Source organism: Mesoplodon bidens, assembly GCF_964165515.1.
Source record: "Mesoplodon bidens genome assembly, chromosome: 2".
Taxonomy (NCBI): domain Eukaryota; kingdom Metazoa; phylum Chordata; class Mammalia; order Artiodactyla; family Ziphiidae; genus Mesoplodon; species Mesoplodon bidens.
The window spans coordinates 79627255-79643374 of record NC_138177.1 but is presented as its reverse complement, the minus strand read 5'-3'; the positions used below and the strand labels follow the sequence as shown (position 1 = coordinate 79643374).

The 16120-nt window shown below is 38.2% G+C and overlaps 1 protein-coding gene across 1 annotated transcript in view; it reads left to right on the top strand.

Annotated features, from left to right (window-relative positions):
- The window catches only part of PDE4DIP (phosphodiesterase 4D interacting protein), a gene marked incomplete at both ends in the record, with an annotated part of 299765 nt that overhangs the window by 252588 nt on the left and 31057 nt on the right, over positions 1-16120 (top strand). The gene's annotated exons all lie outside the window — the stretch shown is intronic.

The window sequence follows — 16120 nt, the reverse complement described above, 5'->3', positions numbered from 1 at the left end:
AAAAGAATTCAGAATAATGATAGTGAAGATGACAGAAAAAGAATGGAGGCAAAGATCGAGAGGATTCAAGAAATGTTTAACAAAGACTTAGAAGAATTAAAGAACAAATAAACAGAGATGAACAATACAATAACTAAAATGAAAAATAAACAAGAAGGAATCAATATCAGAATAACTGAGGCAGAAGAACGGATAAGTGACCTGGAAGACAGAATGGTGGAATTCACGGCTGCAGAACAGAATAAAGAAAAAAGAATGAAAAGAAATGAAGACAGCCTAGGAGAGCCCTGGGACAACATTAAACGCAACAACATTCGCATTATACGGGTCCCAGAAGGAGAAAGGAGAGAGAGAACTGACCGAAGAAAATATTTGAAGAGATTATAGTTGAAAACGTCCCTAACATGGCAAAGGAAATAGCCACCCAAGTCCAGGAAGCGCAGAGTCCCATACAGGATAAACCAAAGGAGAAACACACTGAGACACATAGTAATCCAATTGGCAAAAATTAAAGACAAAGAAAAATTATTGAAAGCAACAAGGGAAAAATGAAAACACACAAGGGAACTCCCATAAGGTTAACAGCTGACTTCTCAGCAGAAACTCTACAAGCCAGAAGGAAGTGGCATGACATATTTAAAGTGATGAAGGGGAAGAACCTATAACCAAGATTACGCTACCCGGCAAGGATCTCATTCAGATTCAACAGAGAAATCAAAAGCTTTACAGACAAGCCTAAGCTAAGAGAATTCAGCACCACCAAACCAGCTCTACAACAAATGCTAAAGGAACTTCTCTAAGTGGGAACCACAAGAGAAGAAAGGACCTACAAAAACAAACCCTGAACAGTTAAGAAAATGGTAATAGTAACATACATATCGATAATTACCTTAAATGTGAATGGATTAAATGCTCCCACCAAAAGACACAGGCTTGCTGAATGGATACAAAAACAAGACCCATATATATGCTGCCTACAAGAGACCCACTTCAGACCTAGGGACACATAAAGAATGAAAGTGAGGGTATGGAGAAAGATATTCCATGCAAATGGAAATCAAAAGAAAGCTGGAGTAGCAATACTCATATCAGATAAAATAGACTTTAAAATAAAGAATGTTACAAGAAACAAGGAAGGACACTACATAATGATCAAGGGATCAAACCAAGAAGAAGATATAACAATTATAAATATATATAAATGCAACATAGGAGCACCTCAATACATAAGGCAACAGCTAACAGCTTTAAAAGAGGAAATTGACAGTAACACAATAATACTGGGGGACTTTAACACCTCACTTACACCAAAGGACAGATCATCCAAACAGAAAATTAATAAGGAAACACAAGCTCTAAATGACATAATAGACCAGATAGATTTAACTGATATTTATAGGACATTCCATCCCAAAACAGGAGATTACACTTTCTTCCCTAGTGCACACGGAACATTCTCCAGGATTGACCACATCTTCGGTCACAAATCAAGCCTCAGTAAATTTAAGAAAATTGAAATTATATAAAGCATCTTTTCTGACCACAGCGCTATGAGATTAGAAATCAGTTACAGGGAAAAAAAATGTAAAAAACACAAACACATGGAGGGTAAACAAAACGTTACTAAATAACCAAGAGATCACTGAAGAAATTAAAGAGGAAATCAAAAAATACCTAGAAAACAATGACAATGAAAACACTGTGATCCAAAACCTATGGGATGCAGCAAAAGCAGTTCTAAGAGGGAAGTTTATAGCAATACAATCCTACATCAAGAAACAACAAACATCTCAAGTAAACAATCTAAGCTTACACCTAAAAGAACTAGAGAAAGAAGAACAAACAAAACCCAAAGTTAGTAGAAGGAAAGAAATCATAAAGATCAGAGCAGAAAAAAATGAAATAGAAACAAAAACAGCAATAGCAAAGATCAATGAAACTAAAACCTGGTTCTTTGAGAAGATAAACAAAATTGATAAACCATTAGCCAGACTCATCAAGAAAAAGAGGGAGATGACTCATATCATTAAAATTAGAAATGAAAAAGAAGTTACAACAGACACTGCAGAAATACAAAGCATCCTAAGAGACTACTACAAGCAACTATGCCAATAAAATGGAACACCTGGAAGAAATGGACAAATTCTTAGAAAAGCCTGACCTTCTGAGACTGAACAAGGAAGAAATAGAAGATATGAACAGAACAATCACAAGTAATGAAATTGAAACTGTAATTAAAAATCTTCCAACAAACAAAAGCCCAGGACCAGATGGCTTCACAGGTGAATTCTATCAAACATTTAGAGAAGAGCTAACACCCATCCTTCTCAAACTCTTCCAAAAAATTGCTGAGGGAGGAACACACCCATACTCATTCTATGAGGCCACCATCACCCAGATACTGAAACCAGACAAAGATACTACAAGAAAAGAAAATTACAGACCAATATCACTGATGAATATAGATGCAAAAATCCTCAACAAAATACTAGCAAACAGAATCCAACAACACATTAAAAGGATCATACACCATGATCAAGTGGTATTTATCCGAGGGATGCAAGGATTCTTCAATATATGCAAATCAATCAATGTGATACACCATATTAGCAAATTGAAGAAAAGCCATATGATCAACTCAGTAGATGCAGAAAAAGCTTTTGACAAAAGTCAACACTGATTTATGATACAAAAACTCTCCAGAAAGTGGGCATAGAGGGAACCTATCTCAACATAATAAAGTCCATATATGACAAACCCACAGCAAACATTATTCTCAATGGTGAAAAACTGAAAGCATTTCTTCTAAGATCAGGAACAAGACAAGTATGTCCACTCTCACCACTATTATTCAACATAGTTTTGAAAGTCCTAGTCACGGCAATCAGAGAAGAAAAAGAAATAAAAAGAATACAAATAGGAAAAGAAGAAGTAAAACTGTCACTGCTTGCGGATGACATGATACTATAAATAGAGAACCCTAAAGATGCCAACAGAAAACTACTAGAGGTAATCAATGAATCTGGTAAAGTGCAGGATACAAAATTAATGCACAGAAATCTCTTGCATTCCTATACACTAATGATGAAAAATCTGAAAGAGAAATTAAGGAAACACTCCCATTTACCATTGCAACAAAAAGAATAAAATACCTAGGAATAAACCTACCTAGGGAGACAAAAGACCTGTATGTAGAAAACTATAAGACACTAATGAAAGAAATTAAAGATGATACCAACAGATGGAGAGATATACCATGTTCTTGGATTGGAAGAATCAATATTGTGAAAATGACTATACTACTCAAAGCAATCTACTGATTCAATGCAATCCCTATCAAATTAACAATGGCATTTTTTGCAGAACTAGAACAAAATATCTTAAAATTTGTATGGAGACACAAAAGACTCCGAATAGCCAAAGCGGTCTTCAGGGAAAAAAAATGCAGCTGGAAGAATCAGGCTCCCAGACTTCAGACTATACTACAAAGCTACAGTAATGAAGACAATATGGTAGTAGCACAAAAACAGAAATATAGATCAATGGAATAGGATAGAAAGCCTAGAGATAAACCCATGCACCTATGGTCAACTAACCTATGACAAAGGAGGCAAGGATATATAATGGAGAAAAGACAGTCCTCAATAAGTGGTGCTGGGAGGATTAGACAGCTACATGTAAAAGAATGAAATTAGAACACTCCCTAACACCATTCACAAAAATAAACTCAAAATGGATTAGAGGGCTTCCCTGGTGGTGCACTGGTTGAGAGTCTGCCTGCTGATGCAGGGGACGCGGGTTCGTGCCCCGGTCCGGGAAGATCCCACATGCCGTGGAGCAGCTAGGCCCGTGAGCCATGGCCGCTGAGCCTGCGCATCCGGAGCCTGTGCTCTGCAATGGGAGAGGCCACAACAGAGAGAGGCCCGCGTACCGCAAAAAAAAAAAAAAAAAAAAAAAAGATTAGACACCTACATGTAAGACTGGAGACTATAAAACTCTTAGCACAAAACATAGGAAGAACACTCTTTGACATAAATCACAGCAAGATCTTTTTTGATCCACCTCCTAGAGTAATGGAAATAAAAACAAAAATAAACAAATGGGACCTAATGAAACTTAAAAGTTTCTGCAAAGCAAAGGAAACTAAAAACAAGACGAAAAGACAACCTTCAGAGTGGGAGAAAATATTTGCAAATGAATCAACAGACAAAGGATTAATCTCCAATATATATAAACACCTCATGCAGCTCAATATTAAAATCACAAACAACCCATCCAAAAATGGACAGAAGACCTAAATAGACATTTCTCCAAAGAAGACATACACATGGCCAAGAAGCACATGAAAATCTGCTCAACATCACTAATTGTTAGAGAAATGCAAATCAAAACTACAACGAGGGGCTTCCCTGGTGGCGCAGTGGTTGAGAATCTGCTTGCCAATGCAGGGGACACGGGTTCGAGCCCTGGTCTGGGAAGATCCCACATGCTGTGGAGCAACTAGGCCCGTGAGCCACAACTGCTGAGCCTGCGCGTCTGGAGCCTGTGCTCCGCAACAAGTGAGGCCGCGATAGTGAGAGGCCCGCGCACTGCGATGAAGAGTGGCTCCTGCTTGCCACAACTAGAGAAAGCCCTCGCACAGAAATGAAGACCCAATACAGCATTAATTAATTAATTAATTAATTAAAACTCCTAACCCCAACATCTTCTTTAAAAAAAAGAAAAAAAAACTACAGTGAGGTATCACTTCACACCAGTTAGAATGGGCATCATGAGAAAATCTATAAACAATAAATGCTGGAGAGGGTGTGGAGAAAAGGGAACGCTCTTGTACTGCTGGGGGTAATGTACATTGATACAGCCACTATGGAGAACAGTATGGAGGTTCTTTAAAAAACTAAAAATAGAATTACCATATGACCCAGCAATCCCACTACTGACATATACCCAGAGAAGACCATAATTCAAAAAGACACATGCACCCCAGTGTTCACTGCAGCACTCTTTACAATAGGCAGGACATGGAAGCAACCTAAATGCCCATCGACAGATGAATGGATAAAGAAGATGTGATACATATATACAATGGAATATTACTCAGCCATAAAAAGGAACAAAATTGGGTTATTTGTAGAGACGTGGATGAATCTAGAGACTGTCATACAGAGTGAAGTAAGTGAGAAAGAGAAAAACAAGTATCATATATTATGCATATATGTGGAACCTAGAAAAATGGTACAGATGAACCAGTTTTCAGGGCAGAAACTGAGACACAGGTGCAGAGAACAAACGTATGGACACCACAGGGGAAGTGCCGCAGGGTGGTGGTGGTTTGATGAATTGGGAGATTGGGATTGACATATATATATATATATATATATATATATATATATATATATATATATATATATATATATATATATATATATATATATATAGTGTTAACCTTAACACTAATATGTATAAAATGGATAACTAATAAAATCCTGCTGTATAAAAATAAATTAATTTAATTAATTTTAAAAAAAGGGATCCTACATGCCCCATGGTGAGGCCAAAAAAAAAGATAATAAATAAAATAGCAATTAAAAAATAGAAAAGATAATGAAACTAAGAGCTGGTTTTTTGAAAAGAAAAACAAAATTGATAAACCTTTAGCCAGGCTCACTAAGAAGAAAAGACACAAACAATGAAATAATAAATGAAAGGAGAAATAACCACCAATACCACAAAGATACAAAGAAATCATGAGATTATGGGGCTTCCTTGGTGGCACAGTGGTTGAGTGTCCGCCTGCTGATTCAGGGGACACGGGTTCATGCCCCGGTCCAGGAAGATCCCACATGCCACGGAGCGGCTGGGCCCCGTGAGCCATGGCTGCTGAGCCTGCGTGTCTGGAGCCTGTGCTCCACAATGGGAGAGGTCACAACAGTGAGAGGCCCGCATACCGCAAAAAAAAAAAAAAAAGTGAGTACAGAGGGAACATATCTCAACATCATAAAGGCTATGACAAACTCACAGCTAACATCATACTCAGCAGTGAAAAGCTGAAAGCCTTGCCCCTAAATTCTGGAATAACTCAAGCATACCCACTCTAACCACTTCTATTTAACATAGTACTGGAAGTCCTAGCCACAGTAACTAAACAAGAAAAATAAATAAAAGGCATCCAGATTGGAAGGGAAGAAGTAAAATTGTCTCATTTGCAGATGACATGATATTTTATATAGAAAACCCTAAGATATCCACCAAAAAACTCTTAGAACTAATAAATGAAATTAGTAAAGTTGAAGGATACAATATTAATATACAGAAATTTGTTGCTTTTCTGTACATCAATAATGACCTATCAGAAAGAGAAATTTAAAAACAATCCCATTTAAAATCACATCAAAAAGAATAAAAAACTTAGGAATAAACTTAACAAGGAGGTGAAAGATCTATGAGGTGAAAGATCTATATGCTGAAAACTATTAATGAAGGAAGTTGAAGATGATACAAGGAAATGGAAAGATATACCATGCTCTTGGATTGGAAGAATTAATGTTAACGGCCATACTACCCAAAGTAATCTAGAGATATAATGTAATCCCTATCAAAATACCTAGGACATTTTTTACATAATTAGAACAAATAATCCTAAAATGGATATGGAACCACAAAAGACCCAAAATTGCCAATCAATCCTGAGAATAAAAGAATAAAGGTGGAGGTATAACACTCTCAGACTTCACTATACAGTAATCACAACAGCATGATACTGGCACAAAAACAGACATATAGATCAATGGAACAGACTGGAAAGCCCAGAAAAAAATCCACATGCCTATGATCAATTAATCTACAACATAGAAGGCAAGAATGGAGGAAACACAGTCTTTAATAAAGGGTGCTGGGGGGACTTCCCTGGTAGTGCAGTGGTTAAGAATCTGCCTGCCAGTGCAGGGGACACAGCTTCGAGCCCTGGTCCAGGAAGATCCCACATGCCATGGAGCAACAAAGCCCATGCACCACAACTACTGAGCCCGTGTGCCACAACTTCTGAAGCCTGTGTGCCTAGAGCCTGTGCTCCACAACAAGAGAAGTCACTGCAATGAAAAGCCGCACACTGTCATGAAGAGTAACCCCCACCTACTGCAACTAGAGAAAGCCCGCACGCAGCAACGAAGACCCAACATATCCATTAATTAATTAATTAATTGATTGATTTTAAAAAATATTTTAAATTAAAGGGTGCTGGGAAAAGTTGACAACTACATGTAAACAAATGAGATTAGAACATTTCCTCACACCATATACAACATAAACTCAAAATTGATTAAAGACCTAAATGTAAGACTTGAAACCATAAAACTCTTAGAAGAGAACATACTCTTTGACATAAATCACAGAAATATTTCTTTGTATCTGTCTACTAATGCAAAAGAAATAAAAGCAAAAATTAAAAAGTTGGACATAATTAAACTTAAAATTTTTGCACAGCAAAGGAAACCACCTACAAAATGAAAACACAACCTATAGAATGGGAAAAAAACTTGCAAATATGACTGACAAGGTGTTAATATCCAAAATATACAAACAGCTCATATAACTCACTATCAAAAGAAACAACCCAATCTAAAAATAGGCAGAAGACCTAAATAGATATTTTTCTAAAGACGACATATAGATTTTCAACAGGCAAATGAAAAGATGTTCAACATCACTAATAACAACTCTAAGATATGCAAATCAAAACCACAATGAGATATAATCTCATACATGTCAGAATGTTTATCATCAAACTGTCTACATATAACAAATGTTGGTGAAGATATGGAGAAAAGGGAACCTCAGTACAATGCCAGTGGGAATGTAAATTCATGTAGCCACTATGGAAAACAGTATGGAGGTCCCCCCAAAACTAAAAATACAACTATCATATTATCCAGCATTTTCACTCTTGGGTGCATATAAAAAATCACCAAAAACACTAATTCAAAGACATACATGCACCTCAATGTTCATAGCAGCACTATTTACAATAGCAAAAAAATGGAAGCAACCCAAGTGTCCGTCAACAGACAAAGCAATAAAGAAAATGTAGTATATATATACACAATGGAATATTACTCAGCCATAAAAAGGATGAAATTCTGCCATTTGCAGCAACGTGGATGTAACTAGAGAATATTATGCTTAGTGAAATGAATCATACAAAGAAAGACAAATACTGTGTGATATCACTTATGTGTGGAATCTAAAAAATAAAATGAATGTATATAGCAAAACAGAAATATAGTCAAAGATACAGAAAACAAAACAGTGGGGTTTTTTCTTCTGTTTTTAATTATGGTATAGTTGATTTACAATATTATATAAGTTTCTGGTGTACAACATAGTGACTCACAATTTTAAATGTTATACTCCATTTATAGTTATTATAAAATATTGGCTATATTCCCTGTGCTGTACAATATGTCCTTGTAGTTTATTTTGTACATAGTATTCTCTATCTCTTAATCCCCTACACCTGTCTTGTCCCTATCCCCTCCCCTCTCCTCACTGGTAACCCCTGTTTTGTTTTCTATATCATAATTTTGTTTATTATACCCTCCTCACAAGTCTGTGTATTAACCTGTAATCATATAGTATATATTCTCTTACACCTGGCTTTTTGGCTAAAAATTATGGATTTAATAGTCATTAGTGATTCCTCCCTTTTCATTGCTCCTCCTTTTCATTGAAATATACGAGAATTTAGTTATTTAGTTATCCATTCCATTAACGATATACATTTGAGTTGTTTCCAATTTTGGGCTCTTTTACAGAGGAAGCTATGGTTCTACTTGTGCAAGTATCCTGGACACAGTGTATTACAAAACATGGAGAGGAATTCTGGGATGCTGTGTTATGCCTATCCAAGCCTTTATAGGGTAAAAAAAAAAAACCTATAAAGCAAAGTGTGCAGTTTATACAATTCATATGAACAACAAAAAACAAAAATTTTTTTGAAAATTTATTTTATTGAAGTATAGTTGACTTACAATGTTGTCTTAATTTCTACTGTGCAGCAAAGAGATTCAGATACATATATATATATTCTTTTCCACTTGTGGTTGCCAAAAAACAAAATTGAATGTATGTGATGTGTTGGATATATAGATTCAAGGTTACATATTAAAGCTCTAGTCAATGTGTTTACTGTGTACATACTTCCCACTCCACTGAAGTTTGACATCTTCAGAAATCCACCTGAGTGACCTGGGACTGCTTGTGTCAATTCAGCAGGGAGACCCTATGACTCCATGGCTTCACTTCCTTTTCTCTTGGGAGATATTTATGCTTTGGATTCTTCAGCACCACAAGACAAGGGTGGCAATGAAGGCCTGTGCAGGTGAGGGATTAGAGGGAACAGGTCTGTTATGGATGAGGGACTTGGGCCTGAGCTTGGGGAGATCTAGTGAAAAAGAAAAGAAACCCTAGAAGCAGGATATGGGAGGAAGGAAGAGAGGCTGTTTATATGGGAAGAAAGGAGGCCAGAGGATGAGGGACCAGGACAGGATGTGTTTGTGCAGCATCAGGTAAGGGGGAGTTGCAAAGATGGGCTGCCATTCTGGGGCCAGGGAATAGAACCACCTTGGTATTCAGCTCTCCCTCCTCCTCTGCCCCTCTTACTCCTCCCAAATCATGCCTCTCCATCCACCTTCCCTTCCTCCTCCATCTCATGATGGCACACAGGGGGCCAGTAGGCACAGGAAAAGGTTTTAATTCATTTTAAGATAAGAAATTTTCTTTTAAGTCAACAAAATATTTTAACATAATAATAATACATTTTTTTGAGGGTGGCAAAATGTACTTTTAAAATATTTTATGAATGAAGGGGCCCACAAAGTCAAAAGTGGCCAGGGCCCATGAAAGTCATCCTGTGAATTGTATACTTTAAATGTGTGCATTTGGAGAAGCAAGAAGAACTACAATCCTGCAACCTGCAGAACAAAATCCACAATCACAGAAAGTTAGACAAAATGAAAAGGCAAAGTATTATGTCCCAGATGAAGGAACAAGATAAAACCCCAGAAAAATAACAAAATGAAGGGAGATAGGTAACCTTCCAGAAAAAGAATTCACAATAATGATAGTGAAGATGATCCAGGATCTCAGAAAAAGAATGGAGGCAAAGACTGAGAAGATATAAGAAATGCTTAACAAAGACCCAGAAGAATTAAAGAACAAACAAACAGAGATGAACAATACAGTAACTGAAATGAAAAATACACTAGAAGGAATCAATAGCAGAAAACTGAGGCAGAAAAACGGTTAAGTGAACTGGAAGACAGACGGTGGAAATCACTGCCATGGAACAGAATAAAGAAAAAAGAATGAAAAGAAATAAAGACAGCCTAAGAGACCTCTGGAACAAAATTAAATGCACCAATATTCTCATTATAGGGGGTCCCAGAAGGAGAAGAGAGAGAGAAAGGACCTGAGAAAATATTTGAAGAGATAATAGCTATAAACTTCCCTATCATGGCAAAGGAAACAGTCAACCAAGTCCCGGAAGTGCAGAGAGTCCCAGGCAGGATAAACCCAAGGAGGAACATGCCAAGACACATGATAATGAAACTGACAAAAATTAAAGACAATGAAAAAATATTAAAAGCAACAAGGGAAAAATGACAAAGGATACAAAAACAAGACCTGTGTATATGCTGTCTACAAGAGACCCACCTCAAACCTAGGGACCCATACAGACTGAAAGTGAGGGGATGGAAGAAGGTATTCCACGAAAATTGAAATCAAAGGAAAGCTGGAGGAGCATACTCGTATCAGAAAAAAATAGACTTTAAAATAAAGCCTGTTATAAGAGACAAAGAAGTACACTACATAATGATCAAGGGAACAATCAAAGAAGAAGATAAACACTTGTAAATATATATGTACCCAACATAGGAGCACCTCAATATATAAGGCAAGTACTAACAGCCATAATGGGAGAAATCAACAGTAACACAATAATAGTGGGGGAGTTTAACATCCCACTTTCATTAAATGGACAGATCATCCAGACAGAAAATCAATAAGGAAACACAGACCTTAAGTAACACATTGGACCAGTTGGACTTAATTGATATTTATAAAGCATTCCATCCAAAAGCAGCAGAATACATTCTTCTCAAGTGCACACAGAACATTCTCCAGGATTGACCACATGCTGGGCCACAAGGCGAGCCTCAGTAAATTTAAGAAAATTGAAATCTTATCAAGCATCTTTTCTAATCACAAAGCTATGAGATTAGAAATAAACTACAAGAAAAAAACTACAAAAAATACAAACATGTGGAGGCTAACCAATATGCTACTAAACAACCAGTGGATCACTGAAGAAATTAAAGAGGAAATCAAAAATACCTAGAGATAGGGGCTTCCCTGATGGCGCAGTGGTTGAGAGTCTGCCTGCCAATGCAGGGGACACGGGTTCGAGCCCTGGTCTGGGAAGATCCCACATGCCACGGCGCAACTAGGCCCGTGAGCCACAACTACTGAGCCTGTGCATCTGGAGCCTGTGCTCCACAACAAGAGAGGCCGCGATAGTGAGAGGCCCGCGCACCACGATGAAGAGTGGCCCCCGCTTGCCGCAACTAGAGAAAGCCCTCGCACAGAAACAAACACCCAACACAGCCAAAAATAATTTTAAAAAAATATATATATATATAAAATACCTAGAGATGAATGAAAATGAAAGCACAATGATACAAAATCTATGGGATGCAGCAAAAGCAGTTCTAAGAGGGAAGTATATAGCAATACAATCTTACCGCATGACACAGGAAAAATCTCAAATAAACAACCTAAACTTACACCTATCGCAACTAGAGAAAGAAGAACAAACAAAACCTAAAGTTAGTAGAAGAAAAGAAATCATAAATATGTGCAATTGTAGTGAATTTTATCTGAAAGTAAAGACCTATACATTACTCCAAACAAGGGAGGACTCAGCTGTTGTAGTCCTTTGTCCCTGTTGGCATTTCACAAGAAGCTTCCCTGCTTCAGGGAAGCAGGACCTATCGAGGGCCCAGAGTAGATTCTTCAATCTGAGCCTTTAGCTCTTTTAGTCCAGCTTCAGCTTATCTCTTCTCCTCCCAGTGCTGGAGGTTGTCAGTATTTGGGGGAAGAATGTTTTCTTGAAAACCATGGTTACTGCCTCTTCTATTGGGAGAGATGGGGAAGAGATGCATTAGGCATCTTATCAGTGACCCAATTTTCTCCAAGCCCATGTGGATAAGCTGAAATGAAATAATGGTTTAAAGAGGTCAGGTGAGGAGGAGTTGAAGATGGTGGAGTAGAACAACGTGGAGCTCACTTCCCCCCACAAACACATCAAAAATACATCTACATGTGGAACAATTCTCACATAATATCCACTGAAACCTGGCAGAAGATCTCTTATACAACGAAAGCTGCAATAAAGATCCCATGTAACTGGGTAGGAAAAAAAGGGGGAAAAAAGAAAAAATGAATGAGGATGAGACTTGCACCCCTGGGAGGGAGCTGTGAAAGAGGAACAGTTCTCTAGCCCTGGGAACATTCTTCACTGGTTGGAAGGTCCACTTCAACTGATAGGAAGCAGGCGTGGTCTGGAATTTTCTTGAGAGAAGTGTGTGGGTACTGGCTTGCTGCCAGGCAGAGTAGAGAGGGACTGGCACTGATGGCTGCCATGTTGCTGCACTTCCCAACCCAAGACACATGCCTGCTGGTGCACGGAGTGGCTGGGTGCTGAAACTCAAGCTTCAGCAGAAAGACCTGGGAAGACGACTTGGTTTGGCTGCACAGAGACAGCCCAAAAGGCCTGGAGTGTGGTCCAGGTCACCATTAAATGTGTGCACAGGACAGAGCACAGGTCTGCCATAGGATCTCCACTGTCAGCGTGTCCAAGGTTGGGGCATAGCTCCAGCCCTAGTGGGCTTTGATAGCACAAACGTGGACCTGACGTTTGAGCTGATTATTGAAGTTCCTGCATTGGGGGTGGGTCTAGGGGCGGCGCCAGCAGTAGCGGACTTTGAGGGTGCACACACTGGGTGGTGGGCAGCATCAGAGTCCAACTTCCTGGCAGACAGCCCCTGGGGAGGAATACACAGCAGCTCCTTTCCCATCAGGAGCACTCCAGTCCCACCTACCTCATACCACAGCTGAGAACTTGTTCTGGAGACTTCTACTCCAACAACCAGAGAGAAGCCCCTGTCCCTGACAGGTCTGTGACAGCCACAGAGCAAAGAGGAGGCCTACCCAACATCCAGCGCAGGCTCTGGTCACCACAACACCAAACACGCCCCCATCAAGGGGATAATGGCCAGCACACTCTGAGGAAAGACATGACTGGCATCCATACCAAAACAGCCTGTGCACAAAAAATGTTGGACTCACCCAGTCTACACAGGAATACTCCCACACAAAAACAGCCTTTCAAGACCACAGTAGATAACTGTTTCGCCTAAATTCATACAGTCAGAGAAATTTAACTAAAATGAAAAAGCAGAGAAACTACTCCAAATTAAAAGAACCAGAGAAATTCTCTGAAAGAATAAAAACAATGAAACAGACATCTCCAGTCTACCAGACCCCAAGTTCAAAAAGGATGTCATAAAAATACTGAGTTAAGAAAGACTATCTTAGAAATGCAGATCTCTGCAACAAGGAACTAGAAACTCTAAAGAGGAACCAATCAAAATTAGACAACTCAGTTGCTGAGATAAAAACTGAACTAAAGGCAATAAATAGCAGATAAAATAATGCAGAAGAACAAATAAGTGATCTGGAAGCTAGAATAATGGAAATCACCAAAGAACATCAGCAGACAAATGAAACAAGGTTCCACTGTATAACACAGGGAACTATATTCAATATCTATTCTATATTCAATAGTATGGTAATAAACCATACTATTATGTATTATATATATATATAATATATATTATACACTTTGCTGTACACCAGAAACTAACACAACATTGTAAATCAACTATACTTCAGTAAAAAAAGACCAAAAAAAAAGAAAACTACATACGAGATCTATAGGATAATATAAAGCATGGCAACCTATATGTAATAAGGATTCCAGAAGGAGAAGAAAGAGAAAGGGGGATTAAAAATGTATTTGAAAAAATTATGGCTTAAAACCTCCCAAACATAAAGAAGGAAACACATATCCAGGTACAGAAAGGACAGAGGGTCTGACAGAAGATGAACCCAAACAGACCCAACCAAGACATATCATAATTAAAGTGGCAAAAGTTAAACATATAAAGAGAATTTTAAAGGTAACAACAGAAAAACGAACAGTCAGTTTCAAGGGAACACCATAAGGCTATCATCTGATTTCTCTACAGAAACGTGGCAGGCCAGAAGTGAGTGGTATGATATATTCAAAGTCCTGAAAGGGAAAATCCTGCAACCTAGAAGAGCCTAGTCAGCAAGATTATCATTTAGAATAGAGGGAGAAACTAAGAACGTCTTAGAAAAGCAAAAACTAAGAGAACACAGTAATACTAAACCTAACTTAAAAGAAGTATTGAAAGGTCTTCTCTAAATAAAAAAGAAGCATTATTCTATAGAAAATGGAAAACACAATTGGAAAGGAAAATACATAAAAGGATTGAAGATTACTTAAATAAGCCAATACATAGATTAAAAATTTTTTTTAATTTGTGAAAGTGATTATAACTACAATGAACAGCAAAAGGATAAATATGAGATGTAAAATACAACTTCAAAATCACAAAATGTGAGAAAAGGGAGTAAGAAAATGTAGATTTATTAGAAAGTGTTTGGACTTATATGATCATCAATCTAAAGCAAGTAGATATAATTATGCATTAACATACTTGAAAACCAGAATAACCACAAATCAAAAGCATACAATAGAATTACAAAAACCAAAAAGAAAGGAACTAAAGCATAATGCAAAAGAAAACCATCAAACCACAAAAGGAAAAACAAAAAGAAGAAAGGCACTAAGAAGAACTACAAAATCAGCTGGAAAACAAGGTTTAAAGTGGCAATAAATACAAGTGAATCAATAATCACTTTAAAGGTCAATGGACTAAATGTTCCAATCAAAAGACAGAGTGGCAGATTGGATTAAAAAAGAAAAGGAACCTAGGGGGTGGTGGTGGTGTGGTGGTGGGATGAACGGGGAGATTGGGATTGACATATATACACCAATATGTATAAAATTGATAACTAATAAGAACCTGCTGTATAAAAAAATAAAATTAAATTCAAATTAAAAAAAAAAAGAACCTACAATATGCTTCCTACAAGAGACCCACTTTAGGGCAAAAGACACACATAGATTGAAAGTGAGGGGATGGAAAAAGATATTTCATAGAAATGGAAACAATAAGAAAGTGGGAGGGATCATTAAACATCTCACTCAAGACTTCCTGGACAAGATGGCAGAGGAGAAGGACCATGAGCTCACCTCATCTCATGAGCATACCAAAAAACTAACTACTGAACATCCATCAATAAAAAAGACTGGAAACTACCAAAAAAGATAGTCTATTTTCAAAGACATAAAGAAGAAACCACATGAGATGGTAGGAGGGGCACACTCACGATATAATTAAATCCCATACCTGGCAGGTGGGTGACCCACAAACTGGAGAACAATTATATGGATGCAGTTATCCCACAGGAGTGAGAATTCTGGGCCCCACACCAGGCTCTCCGCTTGGGGGTCTGGCATCAGGAGGAGGAGACACCAGAGCATGTGGCTTTGAAGGCCAGCAGGACTTGACTGCAGGAGGTTCACAGGACTGGAAGAAACAGAGACTCCACTCTTGGAGGGTGCATACAAGTTCTCATGCACACCAGGACGCAGGGCAAAAGCAGGGACTTCATAGAAGCCTGGGCCAGATCTACCTGCTGGTCTTGAAGGGTCTACTGAGGATGCAGGGCATGGCTGTGGCTCACCTTGGGGACAAGGACACTAGTGGTGGAGGTACTGGGGGGTATGCATCAGTGTGAGCTCTCCTGGAGGCCAACATTTTTGCTCCAAGACCTAGCCCCACCCAAGAGCCTATAGGCTCCAGTGCTGGGACACCTCAGGCCAAATAACCAACAGGGTGGGGACACCACC